The sequence below is a fragment of the Scophthalmus maximus genome, chromosome 8 (assembly GCF_022379125.1).
Source record: "Scophthalmus maximus strain ysfricsl-2021 chromosome 8, ASM2237912v1, whole genome shotgun sequence".
Taxonomy (NCBI): domain Eukaryota; kingdom Metazoa; phylum Chordata; class Actinopteri; order Pleuronectiformes; family Scophthalmidae; genus Scophthalmus; species Scophthalmus maximus.
Window position 1 is genome coordinate 24,561,948 of NC_061522.1, and position 14,439 is coordinate 24,576,386.

Here is a 14,439-nt window from a genome sequence, read left to right on the forward strand (position 1 = left end):
CAACATACACATAAGAAAAGTATAAATCTTTCCACCAAACTCTTGAAAGTGGACGAGCATAAGTCCTAACAGATGCAAACAGATCCAGAGCGGAGCTCTAACATCAGACAAAAAATCAATCCATAGAAATCCTAATCATTATTGTTGAAATTCAAAAATTAAAACAACCCAATCAAGGTCAGAGTTGTTGTTGTTTTGTTGCATTGAATGACCCAGGTTGTGAAGCATCCTACTAGGACTACAACATATGGCCAGTTCATCATTGGCTGAAAATAGTTGCTTTAGCTTAATCCCTGTTTTAAAATACTTAAATTGCTGCAACACACTTGCACTGGCTTGATGGGTGTTTCAATGACTCTCACTGATGAACTACATGTTACTGCAAAAACAACAACTTCTAAATGTTGCATGCTTGAAACTTATGACTATTTTTTTATTTTCTTAAATGCAATCCATTGCAACACTTCAAGGGTTAGTTTGGTGTGTCATGGCATGATTGACTGACGGTGCATCATTGAAGAGGTGAACCAGTTTTAGTGAAAAAGCCTGGGGGCATTTTTTTCATCCCAGTTCGTCCTTGAAGTGATATAATAGCTATCCACACGAGTGAGCTGAAGGAAATTGAGTATGTTTTTTTTTCTTCTATGAAGCAATTCCAAAAAGTCAAATATTACACCTACGCTGATAGACAAATTGAAGTAAATTGAGCAGAACATGTTTCTATAGATAAAAGCACAAATACAGCCGTGCTCTTCCTGAAGGATGCTATTTGGTGGAGGTGTAAAATTTGATGAAATAGCCACTGAGTAAATCACTCAGTACGCACACACCAGGCACCCACACACACACACACACACACAGAGTCAAAGGGATTGTTGTCATCAAAATGATACATACACAGAAAAACACTTAGCATCTCAGGAGGGATGTTTATTTTCAGAAGTTGTCTCTTTCACTTCCTCTCGCTCTCCTTCAAAGATCCTTGCCTCACCCAAGCTGAGTGAGTCGCTGCCATGCCACCGCGGAGAGTTTGGAAGTTAAAAGATGGTGTTTATTGTTTCTAAAGGAATATGAGAATACACAGACATTCCCTTCCATTGCCGTCTTTTTGAAGTGCAATCTCTGTTTATCTGACTGCAGGGTTTCAGTTTACATAGGAGAATACGCAAATAGAATGCTATTACATTTTTGAATAAAGTAAACATCAAATGCGATATGCCGTGCTCTCATGATAATTGCACTGCGCAAGACCTTACACTTATTTTTTCAAAGACGCTATTAGTGGAAATAAATTGGACATGATACACAAGAAAAAACAATGACCAGGGTTTGCACAGGTACACCAATATCACCAATTGCTTCACTTATCAAAATAATTGTTCAATAGCGTGTATGGTATGAAGACATTCTGGAACAACCTCATTGTATCCCACTGGAAGACAGTCACACATGCTAGGCATCATGCTGTAGTGTTTTTATTCTCATACCAGATAGTCTACATCGGACAGAAGCATGGCACAAGCTTGTACAGAGTGAAGGAATTAACAGCTGGGTTCTTAGATTTTAAAATGATACCTGTGTGCATGAACACTCCCCTAATAAGTCTAAAGACAGGTTACCATTTTCATGCTGCATTGGTTTTCTCTCCTTTAGGGTCTGTCTTGTTTTTTTCGGTGAGCGCAATGCGTGATGGTTTTTTATTGATTGGTTTGAGACCATCGGTTGTGCCCTTTTCACGATGCATTTTGGGATTCTACTATAGGGTATCAAAATTAAACATTAAACATTAAACATTCAGCAGCACTAGAACAAGGCTTACATGAGATGCCGCGGACTATTTAGTGAGTGATTTCAGACACAGTTAATCAGCCACCATGTTGACATGTCAGGTGTACTTAGTGACATTAATTATGGCTACACTTTGGCTGAGTTGGGGCCCCGGTGTTGTACATGCTGGTTCTCTGTCGTGACTTGAATGAATAAGAGCATAAATAATTGCACCTGCGCTCTTTCTCTGACAAGTTAAAAATGAACAATAAATAGGCTGGGTTTTTTAACAGTGCTACACTGCCATGGTACACACCTGAGGTGACTCCTGCTTTGTATCTGCACAAGATAAGAACACAAAAAGTTACATCATTCTGGATAATAGGCTCTTTAGCATGTATAACATTCCTATTACACTGAATAAGACATTAGGCATACACCAAATCTCCAATAATATTTTAAGCCTGCAGTGTATACTAGCAAAACTGCACTTATGAGTAACTTTGTCAATGCTGTTTTTCATCAGGCAAAGTAAAATTATGATAAGGGACTCTGCACACCTGTTATTTCAAAATGGAAATTTAGTAACAATGTGATGCCATTTCAGTCCAAAGCCATTATCTTGCCACCTATCAGCCGCTATCACAGAGTATCAAAATGATCACTAAAGCTTTGAGCCTGGAAGACTTTTAAACTTGGCAGAAAATAGCCATTAATGCAGTGTGCACTTTCTTGCCTTGAAACAGCAATAAAATCCGGATCTGGACGAGAAAGCTAGAGGCCAATGATGAAAGTTCAAAATCCAAATTTTAGGACATGCCCGTCCGAAAAAAATCATCCACCCCAAAACAAAGTTCCTCCTTATAAAATATTTTCCCACATTAATACATCATAGATTGATTATATCGCTACCTATTCTGTAAGTTAGACAACATTTTTAGATTTTTGAAAGTTGACAGTCATGTCATTGATTAAGTCTCAATTTAATGCGTGACTTAATATTGGGGTAGTAAAGCTCAGCGCCCGATTGTCGCTGGCTGATTCATCAAATAGCGTAGTGGGTAAAGATAGGAACTGCGGTCAGTGCCCATAGTGGCTCATTGGGGCAGGAGTGAGTCCTGCCCTATGGCTCTACCCTGCAGCTCTCTACTCTTTTCTTGAGTTAGTCAGCGATACTCATGTTGACAATTCCTGCAAAAAAAGAGCGACCAGCAGCAACACAGCGTCTGCTGTGTCTAAGACTGTAGAAATACCACGTCACGACAGATTAAATGCATTAACAATGCTGTTGATTGAAAAGGGACTGACATGACATTCCTCATGTCAATAAAGCTGTGATCAAAACTTCCATGTTTATAGTGGGTGTTTTTTTGTCACGCACACTGGATAAAGTATTTTATCTTTACATTGTATCCCACTACTGCTGCATTGTTTGCTGCTGGCTGATATGTTTATGCACTGTCTATTAATAAGTATGTGCAATATACTTATTATTAAAATAACGATAGGAAAAGTGGGCGTGGTTAGCGTCTCAGTGCCCGTAACAATGAACAATGGGTTTTACGCACTGCTAAATGAGGTTCAGCTGAAGGTTTACTTGACTAGACTTCTTCAAGAATATGGAAAAATGCACAGCATGAGAGCAGGTGACAAACGGTGTCACCCATATTAAGAATGGTGGAAATGGTAAAGGAAAAATGGCTTGTCCTGAAATTTATGTAAAAAAATAGGAGACATCGGTGCCACTTCGGTGTCGATGTTAAGATGACAGAATAGCAGCAGTGACTGGTTAGACCCATGAAAGGCATCAGTCAGCCACAGAGAAGCCTGCCCCCCCCCCCCCCAAAGTGAGTGAACATTTCATTAGACTTGTTAATATCTGACTTATACAGAATTCAATTAAAAGGCATACAGTTCATCATTGATAGCAAATAATTAAAATGGAATGTTATTAACTGATCTTCCAGATTCCGTTGCATAAATTCCAGCTGGGATCAGCCAGTAGGAATTTTTCGACTGATTTATTCCTGAATCAGCCATCCCAACAATTACAGGAGAAAACTGGTTTGAGACTGGTATATACTGAGAACCACACTAGATTATGAGGGGTTAAATTAGCAAATCCAGTTTTAAAACTGCCAAACTGCTTGCAGATCGAATCGGGGCCGCCCCAATAATACCAAACATTTTGATGTTAAAGGTAACATGTTATGCAAAAATCATTTTTTGTGGCTGGCTTAACCCTACAGCCTGGCTCTGAACAACTGGTTCAGATTTGTCTCCCACTGTGATGTCACAGTTGGACTCTTTTGGGGTAACCCTGCCTGCATTTTGAGAATCTCCACTTTTCTGGTGTAGGGGCGTGACATTTCCTACACTTCTTGAAATCGGTTGGAGAATCACAACAGACTGGGCCAACTGGCCAATCAGAGAAAACTGGGATTTTAAATGGGAGGGCGGGGCTAAAAGAAATCCAGGCGTTTTAGACAGAGTGAAAAGAGGAGCTGCAGGAATGGGCAGTATGAGAACACTGATGCCTTTTCTGGACATTAGAGCATGAAAACCTTTTCAAGTGGTCAGCCAAAATTAAAAGGATAAACCTGAATATGAGCATAATATGTCACCATTAAGGTGTGGATGATCCCAAATATGATTGTGCCATTACTTTCATAATAGCCAGTGAGAAAGACTAGTTTACAAGGAGATGGAATTGAGTGAAATTACTTTTGAAATTGTGACTGCAAAATGGCAATAAACTGCTACAGCGATATATATACGTAGCATTAAGGTTTTTCTTTTCAAGAATGGGATGGCTTGCCCCACGCCCAACATATAAAATGCGTACAAAATCAGTACAAAGCAACAGCCATTTAAAGCTGCTGTCGGTAGGATTGAGAGAAGTGTGGACATAGTCTCAGAATTCAAAATCCAACGACTCCTGCTCCCTCCCCCTCCCTCTCTGCTGCTCTTCGGTTCCTCCTCCACAGCACCTCCCAGCCCTCCATGCCTGTGCACGCTACCATGGCAACCGAAGCCAGGCAAGGTACGTAACATGGCGTTCCCACCGGTAAGAAGCTAACCTGAAGCTAACACGGAGTACTGTCCACATTGATAGACTATAACACATTTTTTTGGTTACCGTTGCATCACGTTATTACCTGTGACTTTTTGGGGACACATCGTCAGTGTTTTTGAACGTGGGCGTCCGTAAATCACTGTATATTAGCTTGTTTACGTACCTAGCAGTAGCTAGCATGTTAGCTAGCGTGTTAGCTACTACAGAGTGCTACATGATAGGCCTGTTAATTAACAGCTTTATCTTCATATACATCATTTGCTGCTTTGCAGGACGACTGTCGCTTTTATCTATATTTTATAACATTAATAGAGCTTTGAGACTGGTACACTGGACTCTGATGAGGAAGTGAACACGGCTGCTTCGACGAGCAGTCAAGCTAGGAGTGGCAGTGGGAGACGGGGCAGCGGCCGTGGGAGACGGGGCAGAGGTCAGCATGTTATGGCCCCACACCCCAGAACCTGGGAGCCGAAGACACAGCTGATCTTCATGTGATGCGCCAGTTGGTACCTGCAGCGTGAACTGGTTTCATCCAAGATGGTTTAGCTTCAGACTGTGCTATATGTAAATACTGTGCAATATATATTTTTTTTCATTTAATTTATTTCAACGTTATATTTTAATATTTATGCAACCTCAGCATTTGCTTTGCAATAAAGTGTATTATGAAAGTGATTGGTTTCTCATTGCATAAATATACAACAATGGGAAGATAACTTAATTTTTTTATCAATATACTTTTTGAATCAATTCGAGGCATTACAAATATATGAATTTGGGGTAATCCGATTCACTGGTTCAGTACTACTGATGCAGTATCTCAAAGAAAAGCATAACAAATGTATCAAAGTACACTGATGTAGTATTGTCACGTTTTATTTTGCACATGAATAAAATACAGTAGTGTTGAATATTCCTTCCTCAGCTGTCCCCTCAGCAAAGTCAGCCTCTGTGGAGAAAAGCAACACGAGCATATGAAACTATGATCCAGGAAAAAATATTCCTTCTCACAAATGTATCACGCATTTGCAAATTCAGTGAACGTGACACAGCTGGGAATAGCGACACATACTTAGCATAGCACGGGATGCTACGTTGGTGATAAATAGTGAAGCTAACTAAACAGTATGATGGGGAGCATTTGGTGGCGAGAGCACACAATGACACACGTCTGGAAAACTCTCAAAACAGATTAGACCGCTTGGACACAAACATTTTCAGCTATTATGCTACAAACACCACTAACCAATAGCCGTAGCACTGTGGGGCTAGAACTAGCAGCCTGATTACAACAGTACAGTAACACACTGTCACAGAGTGCGACAATAACATGGAAAATAAAAGATATATGAAACATAGAATATTACCGGTCAAGCAGAACGCATCGTTTGTGAACCCTGTCGTGTCGTTGCTTCTATGGAGCCGCTCCGATGTTTACATGCGCTCCATGTGCTTCCTTCTTTTTAGCTTGTTTTTGCTCGTGGTCTTTGTCGCATATGCAGTTTCTGGCAAAGGAGCCGGGAAGTTTTTTCAATGCTTGGCTTTTCTCTGCCGCGGTGTTTTCAAACTAACGCCGCTTCTGCTGCGAGCTCTTGTTGCGAAGACATGAGCTTGGTCGTGACCGAGCGAGTCTGTGCACAGGTTCTGCAGCGCTGAGCCTCTCGTACCCGGATAATAGACAGAGCGGAGAGACGCCCCCTGGCTGTGATTGGACATTTTTGCTTGGGCGCGGCGGATTCTGGCAAATGGCATTAAAGGCAGTAGGGGGTGCTGAATGACCCAGAGTCTGTCACAGACAATCTGTCTCACATATTACTACCAGCATATAGCGACAGTTTCAGCAAATATGAAAAAAAGTTATTTTTGCAAATCCTACCGACAGCAGCTTTAACAACCTGTATTAGTGAGACCAAGCATAGGCACAGCAGTGTACGTGGTATAAGTCAAATAAACAGTTTTGACCTGACATGAATAAACAGATCTGAATCAATTTACCTCAAGTGGATCACAAACCAGTAGCATGCACACATGCACTACTAGCTAAAGTGAGGCCCTCTGGAGGTGCGGTTCTGGTTGCTGTTTTAAAATGCAGCTTAAGAATTTTCCCCATGTCAAAGTGAGATCAAGATAAGATCAATGATATCTCCAGGCTGAAAATTTGAACATTGGAGTGTGAGATATTGGCTGTGTGTGTTGAGTCTGTTCAATGTTTGGAGAAAAGCATGGAACAGGAACATGGTGACATTGCTAAAGTGGGGTTTGAAGTGGAAAGAAGAAGTTACACAAACGTGTAGGTTGTGATAACTGATGGAATTGATGGCCAGAGACATGATCCAGATTACCAGGATTATACTTAACACAAACAGGGGCTGTGTAACACCAAAACTGGCATAGTTTAATTGTTTTAAGTTTATAGAGAGAACTTGTTAGCAAGCCTTTGCCCGTCTACACATCCAGCAGTTACGGAACAACATTGGCAAATCATTTGGAATCCTGTTTGTGTCCACCCTGATACCGCCTTAATGCTCACTCTCTTAGATCCGCTTTGGTGTCCACCTCATGTGTCACGTTTATGCAGGAAGCAGGACCACAATGCGGATGGCAATTTAAAGTAATGATTTAATGAATAGAAAAGAAAGCAAACTTACAAATTTCTAAAGTAAAATGAAAACCAAATCCAACCAAGGGTGTCCACAGATGTAGAAAAGGAATAAAGTAACGGAATAGAACAATAGCCACACAGGGAACAAACAGGAATCCAAAAACACTAACCAACTGGGCCGGGTGGGATCACAGGAACCACATCACAAGTACAGACTGGGGGAAAATAACAGACGAACCAACAAAGACAAAGGGAAGCACAGAGACTAAATAGACACAAGGTGGGCGGGGCTAATTGAACACAGGTGAGACACATTAGGAGCAGGTGCAGACAATCACAGGGGCAGGAGACACAGGAAAAGCAAAGACACCAGAAACAAGACACGGGAAAGGAAGTGAGCAACACAAGGAAAGGGACTTCAAAATAAAACAGGAAACTCAAGAAAACACAAACACGGAAAAGAGAGATAACTTGACCAAGAAAGGCTAAGCACGTAAAGCTGCACAAGAAATGGAAAAATAAATAAAAGTCCACTAGAACTAATATTCCTGAGGGCAGAGTCATTATGAAAATATCTGACTTCTTGGCTGTGTAATGTTCAACAATGTTCGGCAACTAGTCACTAATGTTGTGTATGTGTACAGTGACAGGCAGAAACAGCACTGATGAGATCACTGAGAGACAATAACCACAAAAGTTTCTGATTGGAAAACAAATGAGCTGAAAGTTTCTACAAAGGTTGTGGGAACCCACGTAGTTGGGTGTTAATTATCAGTGGCAATATATATGTAATATATATAAATACATAAATATATCCTTTGCTTTAAGTGGCAGCTGGTGCAGAAATATGAAACTATTTCCATTGTCAATTACACAGCAAATTATTTTCTATTCATCATTTTGTCTATAAAATACCAGAAGGTAGTTTAAAATTCTGATTATAATTTCCCAAAGGCCAAAGTGGCATTTTAGAATAACTTGTTTTGTCCAACCAAGAGTCGAAAGCACAACAATAATCAGTTGACTGTCATTAAAACAAAGAATAGCAGCAAATTGTCTCATTCTAACAGCTGGAGCGACTGTTTCCCATGAGATTTGTGTTCTTCAAATTTGCATATCAATTAAAATATCAGATTGTATGGCACAATTTCAAAATAGAATCTAACACTTAAATGCAATCCCTAGTTTAGGTTTTGGCAAATCAATCCACCAGTCCTCAGACTGGTGCAAGTCTGATACAAGACAGAAAAAACAAGACAGCTGACAAGTGCAGTAAACTTGAGTTATTAATTTTTTTCTGTAAACACTCTTTGCTCTGTTAGATGCTAAGGATTGCTGTTGTTTGCAATTTCTCTGGTCGTATATTGTAAAGCTTTAAATATTGTCTTTGAATTTCTTACGTAGAGAGTCAGGAGTTGTGTAAACCTAAATTATCTCCAGACAAGTATGCATAAATCAAAGGTTAATTGAGCTAGGACTGTGCAATGTGTTTGTGTTGCTGCTGTAAGCGTTGGTATCACTATGCGTTTATCTCTATGCTTATGCATAATTGCTGTGTATGTATTTGGTGCAAGACTAGATAGACTGATGGTGAGCATGCTATAATTAGCCACAAGTTCTCTTGACAGTCAGTAAAGGAGTGTTTCTCCAAATGTATGCAGATGGAGACGTGTGCTATATGTGTTTGTCTGATAAAGACCAACTGAAATATCACTGAAATATGATCGTATGAAACCACATAGCGAACTAAGCGTACATCAAACCCACTGTGACGAAGCAATTAAGAAAAACAATGATAAGCGATCATGAAAATCCACTTGGTTTTGTCTGGAGCCTTTGATGTTGCCAAACTTCAGCCTCAGTGTAAAATCAGGCTACGGCACCACAAATGAGCCTTGATATTCTCTCAAAGTACATGCAGATCCACAGACACACACACACACACACACGTATACACACTCAAACAGAGAGCAAACACACCAGTGTGTGTCAGTCTCCTGGAATGGTAGTCATCTGCATCAATGTGAGGCAAAGCGAAGAGAGTCAGAGGGAATGAGAGTTTGTGCATCAAAGCCAGCTTGGTTGATAGTGATCATAGCTCATGGCAGCATGGAAATGTGTAACGTGACACATCACTCGCAGCAGAGTTTCATGACATTGTTCTCTGTGTGTGTGTGTGTGTGTGTGTGTGTGTGTGTGTGTGTGTGTGTGTGAGGTTTCAAGGTTAGGTTAAGGTTAGGCAAGTGGGAGATATGGTTGGGTTAGAGTTAGTCTCGAGGAAATGAATGTAAGTAAATGACTCCATTGAATGGCATTTAAATGTCTCATATTCAGATCGTATCTAGATATGTAAAGATTTAGACAAGGCTTTAAAATGTGTCTCCAGTGTCCACATTGAAATCCGATCAAGATCTGATCGCTCTGTCCAGCCCACGTCACCATTAACAAACAACAAAGAAAATATAGAAGATCAGAAGAAGATGGTATCCATCCACGCAGCTGCATAATAGTGACTTTATGTCAGATTTTTCATCCATACATCCAGGTAACCATCTTTTATCTTTTGAAGGACTTGATGTTAGCAATATGTGTGTGTGTGTGTGTGTGTGTGTGTGTGTGTGTGATTTCTGTAATGATTCCCCATGGTGAGCAGGCCTAGGGCGTATGATGCACCAGATGCTATCTTTTATTTTTTCTTCCTCCCCTTGCTTCCTCCTAACAGATGAACATATTTCCATATATATATATTTGTTTGTTTAAAGGACAATCAACAGCAATTATAAAACGGATAGCTCAAATCAAGCGATCTGATTGGTCAAATCAGTTTGCACAGGTCCGTATCACTCAGCGACTGAGGAAGTAACGATGTAAGTAGACATGGGTAGCGACGGAGTGAAGTTGAGGTAACTTACGTGAGCTCAAAGCACACAGTGAAGTTGAATGGTTGTAGTTTTGGCGTGGACTACGGCCCACAGTAGCCTTCAAATTTATATTGCCGTTGAACCGAGCTACCGGCTCATAGCCTTCTTTCTGAGAAACGCTAGTGTGTTGCATAGGAACCGCTATGCACTGTGCAGGCAGCCAGGAGGGACTACTTTTTATGTATTTGTTAAAGAAAATGCTTTTTTCTCAAAACAGAGTTTTTGTCAGAGGAAAGAAAGGATCAACTCAATTTGCATTCCTGTCCGATTAAATAGATTCCATGTGGGGGCATAAGTTGACAGTTGCTAAAGGCAACAAGGTTCCTATAGTCAAATAATAAAAACAGTGAAGCCAACCACAATGATCAGTAGTTACTAACACAGTTGTTTATATATACCTAAAAAACAACTATCTGTAATCAAATATCAGTTTTCTAGCCCTCTGCTCAATATCCTGTTGGAGCTGTAACTAAGTGGAAGAGGAAATGTTTCAGTGTAACTTGGGCCTGTCTTGTTGTGAGCCAGTGAGACACTGAGCAAGACGATTATTTCCAGTGCTGCTATTGACAAATCATGTAAGCATCCTGCATCTTTATCCCACCCTGGTAGATTTATTTATATATTGAGCATCAGAGTAATGTCAGCTTCTCCATATTTATGTCAGTGTGTGCTATTCTCTGTGCAGCGGCGAAGACCACCAGGCATCAATGGATTCTGGAGCTTCCTGGAGCCACCAAAGGTATACAGTTTTGCCAAACATGTGCAAGAAATGGAAAACTGGGCTTTGAATTTTGTATCCAACTGCCATGGGACTGCACAAAGAGATAGTGAGAGATAGTAAACAGAGTTTCTTTTGAAAAGAACATGTTCTATTTCTACTCAATTCCTCTAAATGATCACTAGTTTACTTTATGAAAACTGTTACCACTCAATACCACTTTTGTTCTCCAAAAATGACAACGACACATACATAGAATCATATTTATTAATCTCTGAGATGTGTAAATGTTTACCTGTGACCCAGAGTACATTCAAATTCACATTTGATCATTTCACTTTAAATGAAACTAACACAACTGGAAATAAACAAATGTCTCTTTTCAATCAGGATGAACGCTTTGATTTTCCTTGGGGAATGATCTAAGGTGTGTGTAGCCCATCGACATAGAGCAGGACCAACCTTTAAATAGTCATCTTTTAGAATGCCGTGAGTGGCACTGTTTCAGCAATAATGTGTGCAACAGAGCAACTGTGAAGAGGTGGGCCCGGCTTTTGTAGTTGTCACCTGGGAGAAGAGGGAGTGTAATTCATATCTAAGACAAAATGCACTGATTAATCATGTGGAACATCATTTTATTTGGTGTTCTACTGTAATACCAGTGCCATAATGCCACAATTCAGCATTAAATTGGACTACATTTATAGAGACAACTTATGTATTTATGTATTCATATAATAAAAGTAAAAGTCTTGCACTCATCCCGTGATATCAAGTATCCGTGGTTATGGATGATGCGGAGTTGGAATAGTTGGAATTTCCCTTTATTATTTACTACATTAATACAATAATGACAATGTACTGAATGACTGAAGTAAAAATACCACCGGTGCAGAACGGAGCAGGCATCAATGACAACACATGACCTTGATTAAGTCAGATATGTATGAAAAGGAGGTGCTGGGGTGGAGGTGGTTTGTGGAGTGGCGTGCAGTAAAGCAAGAAGAGTAGGCAGCTAGACCCTACAAAGTATTCAGCTAGGAGATAACAGCCTGAAAAGCTGACGTTAGACTGGAAGTACTTCGATTGGTGGCTTTAAAAATGACACACTGTCCCATCTAGTTGCAGCCAGGTAAACCGTTAGATTTCAGAATGATGCAGAGCGGCTCATTGCAAGAAGCATCACATGTAAAACTAAAGTCTAAACTGGCCTCAAGAGAGGAGAAAAGTGACTTCCTGCAGTCCTCAACTGCTGCATGGCAACTTCAAGTGGATGGGAATTAGAAAACTACCAGGTGACTGCTACCAGCCAGGAAATAGACTGGCACTTAAACCCTTGAAAAAAAAACACAAATCCTTGTTTTCTTTATATTTTTAATGATTGCAAAAATTAGACAGAAGGAATTTGTTTGTGGGCTTCAGAGGTGCTGCAGGTGGCTAGATATTTGCATTGCAGACATGAGTGTTTTTAATCTTCCTATTTTACACAGATTAGTGTCTGTACAGAAGGCGTTTAAGCTGTATTTTTCATTTAGAGAGAGAGAGAGAGAGATATGGCAGGACCGGAAACCCAAGGGTTAAACTGGAATAATGGCAGTGACCGTGACATGGTCATGTAAAAAAAATGATGAGAAGTTCTTATCATTATGAATTGACGTCATTTCAAGATTAGAATATCACTGGGAAATGTAAGCTGGGTAATATTCACCTGCCCAGCGCTCCGGATGACAAAAAGAACTAGGACAGAAGACATGTACATGTGAATAAGGTCTCAGAAGAACAATTTATCCTTGCAGATAATGGTTGTGCAACAGATACTTGTGTCATATTTACATATTATGATTAATGCTGCCAATCACAATCTGTCAAACAGATTTTGAAACCAGGTAAGAGACATTATGATTTTAAAAGTAACATAGAAGTTAAGTCATGAGTATTGGGCTTACCCTCCATACTGAATGTTATGTTTTCGACACTGAATTGGTAGTAACGAAAGAAACAAAAATACGTTTTCAGCACGTTATACTTGGACCACTGAATGAAAGATTTAAAAAAAAAACATGCTGTTCACAAAGTTCAGCGACTTTTACCTCAGGAGAAGAGAAAGGCTATGGCACAGTGAGGAGTGGAAAGTAGAGGATCAGAAAGAAATAACAAGAGCTTTTATAATGAGCCCATGGCTGCGGAGGAGGAGGGGGAGAAAAAAAATGAAAGGAAACCTGTTCTCAAGGATAAAAAAAAGCCAAGAGGATGACATAGTTTCCTTTCAAAGATATTAAAGGCACTCCCTCATCTGCTCTCGAATAGTATTCAAGGATTCTGTTATATTTGAAAGAAAAGTGAAGAAAAAAAAGATTTGGGTTTCTTTGTGCATATATGTATGTACTAATAAATGTGCCATTCATGTGTGATAGAACTACTCTCACCAGACTGGATGACACAATTACACATGTTTAAACCAATCCCACATGCAAAATAGTCTGTAAATTTAACGTGAGTTCCTCATATTAAACAACTGGGGGCAAAATTGTTTTGATTCGCGAGCAGAGGCAGAGGCATGTCAGAGTGTTTTATTGAGTTGTCAACTTTGATAAAATTCAGAGGCAAAGTGATAGCACAGAAGTGGGGATTTTCCGGAGAGGGCACCACAGATGAGGAAAATAGTGGTTGAAAAGAAGTGAGGGTTAATAGCAAGTTGACAGGAGAACCATCTAACAGTGTAAGATGGACAAAAAAGTGCAAGGAAACTTGAAATCTGGTGCTTTTTAGCATTTATTTAGTTCCCGCTATTGGATGATGCATTCAATAACTTATCTCTGATTCAGATGATCAGACAGAGGAAGCCAATTCTTTAGGAGGGGCGGGTCAGGGAGCGAGTGAAATAGGATTTACAGAGAAAGATTTGAAGTGTTGGGACTCCATGAAAGGCTTGTTGTAGTCAAGAAGTTTGTACAGTAAATAAACAAATATACTGTACAAGTAAAGGCAAAGATTGAACATTAAGGTGTGTGTGTGTTTGAATGAGTGAGCAGAGGAAGGTAATTTTCTTTGCAGTTTGAATCAAAAAAAATATATAAATTTTGAGTAGAGACCATAACAGTCAATGCGGACATGCCAAAAACCTGTAATCTCTGGAATAACTGGCAGAGGGCGACTCCACTGGTTACAAAAAGAAGTGAGTTTCTATGAGTAAATGACTACTTCTCACTTGATTTATAACATCAGTACTGTATACATTTGGGCATGTATACAGTGCGATTGACAGCTATTACCGTTATGGTTGCAGGTGTAGGTGGAAGAGCTGTCAGACACACCCCACGATCCTCCAAATACTTCAAGATGGCGATGGTCAAAA

General features: G+C 39.9%; 1 long non-coding RNA gene across 1 annotated transcript; it reads left to right on the forward strand.

Moving 5' to 3' along the window:
• Positions 1-7,778: 7,778 nt before the first annotated feature.
• On the forward strand, positions 7,779-11,470 carry LOC118313176. The gene is made up of 3 exons (XR_004794404.2): positions 7,779-9,732; positions 9,832-9,990; positions 11,052-11,470. It is a non-coding gene; the product is annotated as an uncharacterized LOC118313176 (long non-coding RNA).
• Positions 11,471-14,439: the final 2,969 nt, after the last annotated feature.